Here is a 14,722-nt window from a genome sequence, read left to right as displayed (position 1 = left end):
CGTCGTCATCATCATCATCATCATCATCATCATCACCATAGTTACCATGAGTAGCAGTGCAAACAATACTTAGATCCACTCATCATCATCATCATCGTCATTCAAAACAAAGACAAGTTACGCTCTTAACAACTCTTGTGATTAACATTAGATGCAAAATGTAGAAACAACTTAGAAATTCTAGTCATTGCCACCACCACCACCACCACTACCACCATCACTACAACCACCAACACAGTCACCACTACCATCACTACCACCACCTCCACCACTACCACCATCACCACCACCGCTGCTGCTACTCATAGAGCCACCACTTCCAGCAACACCACTACCTCTATAATTACTACCACCACCACTACAACCACCATCACAACCACCACCACTACCACTGCCACCTCCACCACTTCCACCGCCACAACCACCATAGCCACAAGCATCACCCCCACAACCACCACCACAGCCACAAACACCACATTAGCACTACCACTACCACCACAACCACAAACACCACATCACTACAACTACTTCTTTAACACAACCAGAAAGCCAACACCACAGCCACTACTGCTACTACAGCCACTACCACTTAAAATCCATTAACACTCCAACACCACTAATATTACTACCTTTGCTACTACATCAGCACTGTAACATAGCCACTACCACAATACCACTAACTTGACGATGACAATAACCACCACTTCTTTAACACTACTAACACTCTGGCAGTACTATAACAATCTCCATACCACTACCGCTACCACCAATACTAAATTAACACTACCATTGTACCATTTAATTTATACTGATACCTCCCCCACTATGGTCACCACCACTCCATTAACACTGCCACAGCAGTACTACCACTACTTCAGCATTAACACTATCACACCACAACAAACATCTCTACAACCACTACCACCACTACCAGCACCACTTCATTAATACTACCACTCTCACTCTATTAATACTAGCACACCACTAAAACTATATCCACCACCAGCACCACAACTAACACACTACCACAACCAACACCACCACTATTAACACATCACAACCGCCACCACCATCAATACTACCACCACCACCACCGTCATCACCATCATCACCACCATTAGCACATCACAATTAGCACCAACACTATCAACACTACCACCACCAACTTCACCACCACCACCACCACCACCATCACCACCACTATTAGTACACTGCAAATACCACCACCACTACCACTCTATCATCTGCCTATTAACACTTCCACACCAGCACTTACTACAACTACTGCCAGTACTGTGACACAACAGCTATCAACAGTTCTGACAACTCGGTAGTTTTTTTTTTTTTTCCTCTGCAATAGACACAAAATGGACAAACCCTGTGTCCTCTGCTACAGAGAAGTGTGTTGGATCTGCTTGCCTGCCTGCCTGCAACAGTATACGAGTATAACATAGCTCTACACATGCGCGCGCATGCACAAACACACACACACACACACATACACACAACGCACAACACGTGCACTCTCACATACACACATATGTTGTGAAAGTTACATACATGCACATACTTTGGCATATATACTCACACATGTATATACATAAATATATGTTTATATATTGACAGACAGACATATAGATAAATAGATAGACAGCTAGATAGATAAATAGATAGATAGATAGATGGATAGATAGATAGATAGATAGATAGATAACTAGATAGATAGATGGATAGATGGATAGATAGATAGATAGATAGATAGATACACACACATGCACATATATAAAAAAGATCTGTATATAACTCAATACCCTTTCTTTCAATCTCTATAACTCACATATACATATGTATGTGTATTATATATATATATACATACATGAGAGGAATGCATTGACCATATATATATTATATACACACACACACACACATACACACATATCCATTCATATACATACGCACACACATTTACTTTCACACATACAAGTGTAAACTCTAGCACACACAGAAATACCTGTATTGCAGAAATACATAGATGTATATACATATTTATACACACACACACACACACATATATATATATACACACACCAACACACACACACACACATATGCATATACCTTTTGTTATTTCTCACTCACATATCCATCTCCCCCCCCCTCATATCTTCTCCTCCCCTTCCTTCTCCTTCCCCTCTCCTCTTTCTCTTTCCCCCCATCCTTCCATTCTTACTCCTGCCACTCCAATTTATTTTCCATACCTTCCCTTCACTTGATCCCCTCCTCTCCCTCCTCTCAGGAAGGACAAAAGTAAGTTTGTTTAGCTTTTCCACATTTTCATTTCACTGTTTCAAAGACCTCTGTCAGGATTCTCTCTTATTTGAACTGATCTGAAATCTGCCGTGTTTTAAACTGTAGATGCGTTGATGTGCTGTGCAGGTGGTGCACTGGAGTGTGCATATGTGTGTGTGTGTATACTTGCTGCATAAGACAGTAAGGCATACATAAGCACCCCGACCCCCACATATATATAAACACTAACGCAAACACATATCGATCTATTTATCTATCTATCTGTCTGTCTGTCTGTCTGTCTGTCTGTCTGTCTCTCTCTCTCTCTCTCTCTCTCTCTATATATATATATATATATATATATATATATATATATGTACATATACACACACACATATATAAACATACACACACATATATATACATATATACATACATATATATTCATATTTACATATATACATAAGTATATATATCTATTCACATTGATATATATGTATACATAAACACATACACACACACACACAACACACACACAAATACACACACATACACAACTTCTCGTACAGATTCATACTCAAAAACTCATGGTAATTTTTGAAGGAAAAAATAATGAAAATAAAGCAAATTACTTTCCCCTAAGAAAGACAGACACGCGCGCACACACACACACACACATACACACGCTTATACATATGCACACGCCGAAGTTTGATTTAAAAGAAAACAAGATAAAGGCAAGCAAAGTCTGCCAACTCCTCCAAACATACACACGCACGCGCTCACATACACAAACACACAGACACACAGACACACAGACACAGGCACTCAAACACACCTGCGATGCAAGATCTGCTGCTGTTGTTCAGTCCGCCGTCAGCCCTGGATGCGTAGATATCTGTTTAAAAGGTGTTCCAACAAGCCATGACCAAGTCATCTTTCCTAAGATGTTAGGGTGTCATTTGAGGAAAATTCAGCTATCATTTCTAACGGGTTAAATGATCTTGCAGGGAGTCTGTCATTGACTCGTCTAAATTTAATCTTCTGTGTGAGTTGTAAGTGCATGGTGTGTTGGTGTGTTGGTGTGGTACACACACATACACACACGCACATACACATACACACACGTGCACATACACACACAAACATACACAAAAACACACACACTCACACACACACGAACATACTCACAGAAGCACAATACACACAAGCATATACCCCTCTACACATATAGATACAGATACACACACACATATATATATGCATGCATATTTTTATATGCATGCACACGTGTATACAGAAATACACGTAAACTGAAGAAAAAAGAAAGCAAGCAAAATCAGATTGTCTTCTGTCAAGACATTGACATAAACACACAATCATATACAGACATAGACACACGCACACACATATATGCATACACATTAGTTGGCAGAAAGTTACAAAGTGACTCCAGAGCCAAGGGTTTCATGCACGACCCTAATAAATAAATACATACATACATAAATAAATACATACATACATACATATACATACATATATATATATATATATATATATATATATATATATATATATATATATATATATATACACACATATATACATATACATATATATATTTATATACACATACATACATGCATACATACATATATATGCGTACATTCATATAGATATATATACATATACTCATGAACTGAGTTTTATATCTCCTGTTTGTTCTAACAAGCCTATAAACACACTCACACACACACACACACACACACACACATCTATATATATAAACACAAGTGCACTAACTGGAGGAGGATTTAAATAAGAAAAAAAAAAAAAAAGGAAAAACCCCCATACAAAAGTGTACCCTTTATTCTTAATACCAAAGTCTTCACAAAGAAAATATTGAAGAAAAATCAAAGCTCATTCTTCCCTATATGCATTTATAACCGTGGTTTTACCAAAGAGAATTGTTAAGAAAAGCAAAAGCAAAACTTTCCCTGGAACAGTAAATAAACCATAAGACCCAGGAACAACAACAGTTAAGCGTGGAAGAGCAATACAATTTCGAGCAGTCAGGCATGTCTTTGTTCTTTTATTACTTCTTATTTATCTAAAATATTCTTCGGCCTTTGTTTATTAAATTTTATTTGTTTGTTTGTTCATTTCATTTTTTTTTTTGTTTCTTTTCATTTTATTTTTATTTTTCATTTTATTTTATGGCGTTATTTTGTTTATTAAATACTTTGGAAAGCTCTGCCTGCCTGCCTGTCATGTCTTTCTGTCTTGCTCTCTCTCTCTCTCTCTCTCTCTCTCTCTCTCTCTCTCTCTCTCTCTCTCTCTCTTTCTCAATCTCTTTCTTTCCCTCTTTCTTTCTCTCTCTATATGAGCATTATGAATATGTATATATATGTACACACACACACACACACACACACACACACACACACACACACATATATATATATAGGTATATATAAATGCATGTGTATGTGTATGTATATATACACACACATACACATACATATATACACATATATATACATATACTATTATACCTATATCTATATATATGTATGTATATGTATACACACACGCGCACACACACATATATATATACATGTATGTATATATCTTCCTCTATCTTTATCTATCTTTACTTTTGTACAGTGGACTCCCATGTGAGTACGTGTGAGTACGGTGTATGGATGTCTGGGGCTTATGCTGTGTTGCCTGCAGGCATATATATATGTAGGGGGAATGTAAGGACAGATAAACGAGTGAAGTGAGGGGACAGTGAGGTTGGCTGGGGAATGTTTGAATGGGGTGGTGGTTATGGTGGTGGTGGTGGTTGTGGTGGTGGTGGTAGAGGCATTGGTGACAGGGTGTAATTGAGCACTCATGCATATGTGCATATGAATAGTAAGAGTGGGGAACTGAGCCGCAAAGTGTTTCGTAGGGCCAGAGTATAATATGATAAGATATGTGTGTGTGTATGTGTGTGAAAGTGAGATATTATATGCAGAATCTATGGTAAAATGGTATTGTTTCACTTCAAGACAGCTCTTATTGAGCAACCCTATGATGGAAGACATTCCAAATGTGGCCATTGTGAGAATTTTATTTTTAGACATACTTTTCTTAGGATTACATTATCGAATGTGTTTTGGCTTTTCCTTGCAAGACAGTAGATTGATTTGAGGGAGATTTAGCTGCTATTTCTAGCAGGGAGAGTGACCATATTCAAACACTTTCTTATTGGAGAAGTATTGTTGCTGTATAGCTCCAGGTTAGTTCTGGTGGAGCAGAATTATGGTGAAAGTAATTCCACGCACGACCATCTTGTCTTACTTTCACACAAAGTGTGTTTAAAACTTGTATTATTTTCATTGTGTCCTTCTTTTTCTCCAGTATGGTAGATGGCTGTTATTTCAAGCTTATTGAGTGACCACAGTGACTCTGAGGTCAGGTTCTACAGTGGAAAAAGTTTAGAATAAGGTTAGGTAGGTAGGTAGGTAGGTAGGTAGAGAAAGAGAGAAAGAGAGAGAGAGAGAGAGAGAGCGAGAGAGAGAGAGAGAGATTAAGAGAGAGAGAAAGAGCGAGAGAGAAAGAGAGAGAGATTAAGAGAGAGAGAGAGAGAGAGAGATTAAGAGAGAGAGAGAGAGAGAGAGAGAGAGAGAGAGAGAGGATGGGATTAGATACGGTGTTATCAGAAGTAGGGGGGAATAGAAGAATTATTTACTGGTGTGGAACAATGGTTAGGAGTGGGACGATCATTGTAAAAGAAAATTATAAAGATATAGAGTTGCGTATGTATGTATGTATGTATGAAGGTGTGTGTGTGAGCGGGTGAGAACTGAGATAAATTGAAAATGTAGAAAACGAAGTGAACTGAATTGAGAAAATTATGTTAGCAGCGGTGGGAGGCGGGGGGGGGGTGCTTTGCGAAGAGATTCTAAGAAGAAAAGTGTTGCGATGCTAGAAATAAGGATCGTTCTGTGTGGGGTGGGGGTGGCAGGGGGTGGAAACTGAAAGGTGTAGGGGTTATGAAACAGGGTGCGGTGGGCTGCGGACCGTTACCGTAATGCGATTGTGTGTAGATCAATCTATGAAGAAATTGAAAAATAGCCTACAGAGTGTTAGGAATAAAGTTTAAGGCATTTACGAGATAGATTTAACCCTTCTTCGTATTAACGTTGTATAAGGTGGTGGGTGAGCTGGCAGAATCGTTAGCACGCTGAACAAAATACTTGGTGGCATTTTGTCAGTCTTTAGGCTCTGCATTCAAATATTTCACTGTGATTGAGTTTGTTTTGCATCCTTTCAGAGTCAATAAAATATGAGGGAGGTGCTGAAAAGTTCCTGGCTTTGAGTAAAAGAAAAAAACAGGAGGATCAGTTAATTATGATGTTATCCAGCATATTCCCCTCTCAGATTCACACACTTATTGCAGTGGTCCTTTATTCTAAGCCCTGTAAAAGAACTCTGAATGTTGGTCCACCAACCAGACCTTTCTTGATGCCCTTAAAGCCAGGAACTAGTACTAGTTGATCACTGGGGTTGATTACATCGACTTACCCCCCACCCGAACTTCTTGGCCTTATGCTAAAATTTAAAAGTAATATTAACCTGGTATGTTAAGGAGTGAGACCACCCCTTAAAATAAAGCCACTCCTTTTAACGTGTTTATATGCAAATTTTAAGCAGTTGCCATAATTTATTTAAGAACATTTTTGTTGGGTTATGTTCCAAACATCAACATAAGTAATAGAGAAATTCTTGATTGTTTAAAAATGAAATGCTGTAATTATTTAGCCCCTGATTGGTCCTTATTGAGTAGACTTATCATCAAAGACATTCCTTTTGTGGCCATCCTGTCTTTTTCCTACATACCATCTCAACTTTTTCCTTATGCGATGTGGCTTTTCTGAAAACAGCAGAGCATAATTTGAGGGAGATTTGGCTGTTATTTATAACAGGTTGAATAGCCTTGTAGAGGTTCATTGTCAGCTATAATTATATTAAATAAAGAACCACAGGCACACACATGCACACACACATGTGCACACACACACACACACACACACACGCACACACATGCACACACACACCCACACGCACACACGCACCCACACGCACACACACACGTACACACATGCACACACACACATACACATATAGGTAGAGTATTTCATTGGAAATAAGTTACCAAAAGTGTTAATAAGGCAGTAACTTGGGCAGCGCTCCAGCCTGGCCAGAATCACAATAGGGTAAAACAAAACAAAAAATTATTTGTTTATGATCAGTTTTATATTTTTATTTATTTGAATATTTTATTTTTATTTATATTTTTTTTTAATCTAGGGTTTTATAATAACCATTTTTGTTTTTGCTGTTATTGTAGTTAAGAACCTCCTAAGATGTTATTGTTATTTGTATCACTGTTTACCTTTAAGGGGAGGGATGAAAGCCACTTAATCATACTTGGTTCTTATAATGGACGAAATAATGAATAAATTTATTTTCCACCCTGTTTAATTGACATTTTGGGTGGCTTTTGTAATCTTTTGTCATTTGTATATGAATAACAGCATGTTACTGTATTAATTTGCTGTTGCTGTTATTGTGATAAATGTTCAGGTCTTGGTTAGTCTTGGTTGAGTAGATCTATGATCAAAGGCAATCCAGCCATGACAAGCCCATCATTTAATTTCTCTTTTTCATATATATAGCACTGCATTATACAATGTGTCTTTTTTTTTTTAAACAATAATGGGTAATTTGAATGAGATTTGGCTGCTATTTCTGGCATGTCAAGTGATGACGTAGAGGCTTCCTTGTTAGTTCATTCTAGTTTTTTTTGATCTTTGAGGAAATGATTTTGGCAATAAAATTTCATTTTCTCACAAGGAATTTATAACTTTTAACTTTCTTTTTAGTATCAATGAAATAATACCAGTAATACCTAAATCAACTATCTCACATCCCTCATTTCTTCAGCAAAACTTGGTGGTATGTTTGTTGAAAGATTTCATGTTATCTAGTTGTCGTCATCATCATCATCATCATCATTCTCATCATCATCAGCTTTTAATCATCATCATCAGCTTTTAGTCATCATCATCATCATCGTTGTCGTCATCGTCGTCATCATCATCATCATCATCATCATCATCATCATCTTTTAATGGCCATTTTCCATGCTGGCATGGATTGGACAGTTTGGTAAGATCTGGCAAGTCTGAAGACTGCATCATGCTCCTATGTGTCTATTCTGGCATGGTTTCTGTGGATGGATGGATGCCTGTCCTAATAACAACCACTTTATATAGAATGTACTATGTGCTTTTTGTTATGGCACCAAGTGCTGGTGAGATCACCATGCACCTTGGAAGACTAAGATCCTTTATAAGAGTGGGGCTATAGTAGACAGAAAGGCAGTTTTATCTTTAGGAGATCAGAGGCAGCTTTATGTCAGGAGATGAGAAATTACAGCATGAAACAAGGATCTGGAACTGGTTTCTTGCACATTACATTATACAAGAGAGGATGGGAAATATTTAAAAAATAACAGAAAGCAAAACTGAAATAAATGTATCACAGTAAATAGTATCATACATTTTTGTTCCAAGTTCAAATCCTGCCAAAATCAAATGTGAGTTTCTTGTTTCCAAGTGTCAACAGAATTAAATATGAGTAACAAACATTTAGGATTTCATACACAGGTGTATCTTGGTGTCTTACTTGTTTCAGTTATTGGACATCAGACAAACTGGGGTTCTACCTTGGATGGTTTCATTCAAACAATTTGACCCCAGTTCTCTTTTAAAAAAAAACAAAAAAAAAAAACAAAGCTTGGTATTTATTCTATCAGCCTCTTTTGCTGAACTGCTAAGTTGTGGGGATGTCAACAAAGCAACATCGGTTGTCAAGAGATTGGGGGAGGGACAAATACAGACACAAAATCACACACACACACACATATACATATGTACATATGATGGGCTTCCATACAGTTTCTGTCAACTAAATTTACTTGCAAGTCACTTGTCTCTGGGCTACAGTAGAAGACACTTGCTCAAGGTGATGCACAGCAGGACTGGACCTAAGACCACATGGTTGCAAAGCAACTTTTTGAATCACAGAGCCACACTTGTGCCTATATGTGGATATATATATATATATATATATATATATATATATATATATATATATATATATGTATGTATACACACACACACACACACACACACACATATATATATATATATATATATATATATATATATTCTTTCTGCTATAGGCACAAGGACTGAAATTTAGAGACTGTTGGTACTGCTGTTGTTGTTGTTTAGCCCTAGGTCAGACCTTATCAAGCAGACTTATGATCAAAGGCATTCCAACCCTAAAACCCTATCTATGTAAAAATTCATTTGGGACTATAGAATATAATGCTTCTTTACTTCATTTAAGACCTTAATGAAAAATCTAGAGTAGATTTAACTGCTATTTCTAGCGTGTGAAGTGGTCATGTAAAGGAACCCATGTTAGATTACTATATTATTGCAGTTTATTTCTATAGTAGTTATTGTTGTTGTTGTTGTTGTTGTTACTTCTGCTTATTTATCGCTTTTATTATTCTTGCAAGCTGGCAGAACCGTTAGCACGCCGGGCAAAATGCTTAGTAGAATTTCGTCTGTGCTTACGTTCTGAGTTCAATTTCCGCTGAGGTCGACTTTGACATTTATTCTTTCGGGGGATCTATAAAATAAGAACCAATTAACACTGGGGATCTATATAAATGACAAGACCTTTTCCCATCCCCGTCAAAAGAAAGGAAAATAATTCTGGCCTTGGGCCTTAATTCTGGCCTTGGGCTATTCTTGTGATTGTTCTTGTCGTTGTTCTTGTCAATTCATTGTTGTTATCTTCGATATTGCTATCGCTCTCGTGGTTATCCTTTCGGGGTCGATAAAATAAGTATCAGCTGTGAACTGAGGTCGATGTAATCGATTCAAGTCCCCGTCCCATCAAATTTCAGGCCTTGTTATGGATTATTATGATTGTTTTTACTAAAAGTTAATACACGACATGATGCAGCGTGTAAATAAGCGCCGGGTGCTCGGTGCTGGTTTGTTTACTTATGTGCACACGGCTTGCTGGATAGATGGATGGATATAGAGGAGGAGGAGGAGGAGCATGGGGAGTAAAGAAGGGATTCTCTTATTGATTAAATCAGCAGAAAATGAACCGCCGTAACGTGGCATTTATTGCTATGCTAGAGTCCAGCACAGTAGGTCTTCTCTGTCGGCTTCTTCTATCGGTCTTGCCTGACATCGTTTAACAACGTAAGTACAGTAGAATTTCACTTCAACTTTTATATGTGCACACACACACGTACATATAATGCACTTACACACTTTTATATAATTTTATAAGTAAACTATTGAGTGGGTGGAATGCACGTGTGTGCGTATATTTATCGATACGTTTATATGTGTGTTTCCCTGTGCATGTGTGGGCGTGTGTATTATATTCATATATGTATATGTATACACACTTACACCTATCTATCTATCTATCTATCTATCTATCTGTCTGTCTGTATATATATTCATACGCACATATGTGTGTATGTTTCGATGTACGAGCAATTGAGTTTACAAACAAAGAGTAGATGGAACTCACGGCCAAAGTAATGTAAATTTTAATTGCAATCTGAAAGTCTCTCTGTGATACGTATCAGAATTTCAGATACACACAAGCAGATGGATTGATAGTTATACATACATCCATACGTGTGTGTATGTATGTATGTATGTATGTATGTGTGTATGTATGTATGCATGTATGTATGTGTGTGTAAGTGAGTATATGTATGTTTGTATATGTATTTGTAAGGAAAATTCAACCGAATCTATACACTCTTACACATGTATACAAATATATTAAGTATGAACTTGCGTGGATATCTACACCTAACAATTGGTTAAGCATATAAATATCTACCTGTGAGTGTGTACGTATGTGTGTATGTACGTTTGTGTGTTTGTGTGTGTATGCGCGTGTATACACACACACACACACACATGCACACGCACACACACACATAGAACAAAGCATAAATACAAGTTACACAATCATATATATATATGTTTCCGAGCTAATATTTTCTTTTATTCTTTTATTTGTTTCAGTCATTTGACTGTGGCCATGCTGGAGCACCGCCAATATACTTCTTTTCTGTATATAAATACTCAGTGCTAAATAAACATACGTGAAAACATACTTGCTAAGTGAACTTTCTGAATGAGATTGATAGCATTAGTAAAAAGGCGGGCAAAATGACTTGTAGCATATAGTGGTGATTGTTTATAGTCCAAGTTCAAATCTCACCATAAACAAATTAGCTTTAGATTTTTTCCCAAGGTTTTGTTAAACAAAGGTACTAACTCATACAGGGGATATTATAATAACAGTTATTGATTATGTTCTTATTCAAAAGTTGTCTTGTATCTTTGAAATGGCTACATACGCAAGTGTACACATGCGCGCACTTGTTCATATATATATGTGTGTGTGTGTGTGTGTGTATGTATGTATGTATGTATGTATGTAAGTATGTATGTATGTATGTATATATGAGCAGGTGTGGCTGTGTGGTAAGAAGCTTGCTAACCAACCACATGGCTCCAGGTTCAGTTCCACTGCGTGGTACCTTGGGCAAGTATCTTCTACTATAGCTTCAGGATGGCCAAAGCCTTGTGAGTGGATTTAGTAGGTGGAAGCTGAAAGAATCCCGTCTTTTATATATATATATGTATATATATATATATATATATATATATATATATATATATATATATATATATGTATATATATATATGTATATATATATATATATATATATATATATATATATATATATATATATATATATATATATGTTTGTGTGTCTTTATTGAAATTTCCATCGTTGCTTGACAACTGATATTAGTTTGTTTACATCTCATAACTTAGTGGTTCAAGAAAAGAGACCGATATAATAAGTACTAGGCTTACAAAGAATAAGTCCTGGGGTCAGTTTGTTCGACTAAAGACAGTGCTCTAGAATGGCCGCAGTCAAATGCCTGAAATAAATAAAAGAATAAAAGGAAAGAATAAAAGAATATGCGCGTGTGTGTGTGCGTGTGTGTGCGCGCGCGCGTTTTGTGCGCAAATTAATGATGAATTAAACATTGATACTTCATATACATATACATCTATAGGTTTGTATATGTTTTCATATGATGGTTTCTTTGTATCAAACACATTTTGTCAAATTGAAGCTTATATATCCAAGCTACTCAGATGATTTACCTTTCCTATAAAACTTGACTAAATGATAGTATATCTATCTATCTATCTATCTATCTATCTATCTATCTATATATCTATCTGTCTGTCTGTCTGTCTGTCTGTATACATACACACACACACACACATGCACTCACACACACACACACACTCACACACACACACACACATGTTTTTGTTTCTCATTGTGTTTAACGTTTTTTTTATATCCTGTACCCATATATGCATGTATATATATATATATATATATATATATATATATATATATATATATATATATATATATATATATGTATGTATGTAGATATATGTATGAATATATGCATATATTTATATATTATTTATATTATTATATATATATATATGGATGGAATAATAGATAGATACATTATATATATAAAGTATATGTGTGTGTATGCTTGTATGTATGTATGTATGTATGTATGTTTATATGTATGTATGTATGTATGGAGAGAGTATATGAGAGAGAAAGTGTGAAATGTATTTCCTCTCATTCATAATTCCGTTCATGTATATACACACATACTTTATATATACAGGTGGGTGCGCAAGTGAATGTATATGCATGCATACAAATTTTTCGGAAATACATACAGGAATCGATTTGCATTCATTGAGTATGTGATATTTTTAGAAGTGAACTTAGTAGATCAATTAATATATTTGACCATAATAATTCCGTTCACTTATGAAACAACAACAACAACATTAAAAAGAAACAACAAAAAGAAAAAAACAAAGGAAAAAAAACATAGCAAAAGAATCATTTGTTTTGTTTTTGTGAACTTGTAACAGGGAACTTGTTTTATATCAGCATCTAGATTTCCTGAGAGAAGTGAGTTATTAAGAGAAGGGAAGAAAGTGAGACAAAATAATTTGTCATTTGTTTTTGGCTGATCAGGTTTCAAATCAAACTGAGTTTAAGTCACAAATTTTTTTTCTTTCTTTCTTTCTTTTTTTTTTTTTTTGCATTTCATGTAATGAATACATGTTGTTGTTGCTATTGTTGGTATGTTGTTTTTGTGGTAGGTGGTGGTGGTGGTGGTGGTGGCGGCGTTTTAGCCACAGGTTAACTCTTTGTCTCTAGATTCTTTAAATATTGCAAATAGGCGTAGACATGGTTATGTGGTAACTGTTTTCTATTTTGTCCTGGGTTGACTTATGCCTTGTGAGTAAAAGTTGTTAGAGAAAGTGCAAAGAAACTTGCCATATACATTCATACAAACAGAAATCTATCTTTCTATCTATCTATCTATCTATCTATCTATCTATCTATCTATCTATTTATCTATCTATCTATCAATCAATCTATCTTTTTTTCCCGACCCCTTTTGATCGGAATTTTACTTTTTTTTTTCTCTTTTTTTTTCCCTTTTCCTTTCTAATTTTCATAAAGAAAAGTTCTACATTTGTATTTGTCCCCTCTGTGTTCAGCCCCTGTGTGGCCAATAAAGAAAGTTATCTATTTATCTATCTATCTATATATATATCTATATGAATGCATATGTGTATGTATATATATATATATATATATATATATATATATATACATGTATATATTTATATATAAATATAAATATACCTATACGAATAAGCTTATGTGCATATGTATGTGGGTGTGTGCATGCGTATATACATACGCACTTATACTGGCATTTCAACCAAGACCACCACTCTTTTTTTAACATACCTACAACTAAACTATTCACTATGTCCTTCCTTATACCTAACACAGTAGAGCATGATTTGAGTGAGTGGTGGGATTGCTATTTCTACAAGTGCACTTGAGCACTGTATACAATAAGCTGATTCATTAAATCAAATGACTTGCAAAGGCATCGTTTCTATCAAATATCTCTTTCAGTCTTCTACAATGGTTAGAGTCTTGTTCCAAGTCAATATGAAGAATCTCTGATACTGAAAGAAGGAATCTTAAAGAGCTTATGTTATTAGGTGCAGGCGTGACTCTATGGTTAAAAAGCTTGCTTTGCAGTCGTGTGGTTTTGAGTTCAGTCCAACAGCACAGCACGTTGGCAAATGTCTTGCTTAGGGTTGATCA

At 35.8% G+C, this 14,722-nt stretch overlaps 1 protein-coding gene across 12 annotated transcripts in view; it reads left to right on the top strand.

Annotated features, from left to right (window-relative positions):
* The first annotated feature begins 4,054 nt into the window (after window positions 1-4,054).
* The window catches only part of LOC106879397 (protocadherin alpha-3), a 236,745-nt gene continuing 226,077 nt past the window's right edge, over window positions 4,055-14,722 (top strand). For 6 of the 12 annotated variants that reach the window (XR_016244318.1, XR_016244321.1, XR_008265551.2 and 3 more), the window contains exon 1: window positions 4,226-4,365. The gene's annotated coding sequence lies outside the window, so the exon portion shown is untranslated. Of the gene's footprint in view, window positions 4,366-9,907; window positions 10,635-14,722 lie in introns of those variants that run through there. The other 6 variants (XR_016244319.1, XR_016244322.1, XM_089362746.1 and 3 more) reach the window with 3 other exon arrangements.

Source organism: Octopus bimaculoides, chromosome 14, assembly GCF_046866305.1.
Source record: "Octopus bimaculoides isolate indiv1 chromosome 14, ASM4686630v1, whole genome shotgun sequence".
Taxonomy (NCBI): Eukaryota; Metazoa; Mollusca; class Cephalopoda; order Octopoda; family Octopodidae; genus Octopus; species Octopus bimaculoides.
This window is presented reverse-complemented; position numbering and strand designations above follow the sequence as displayed.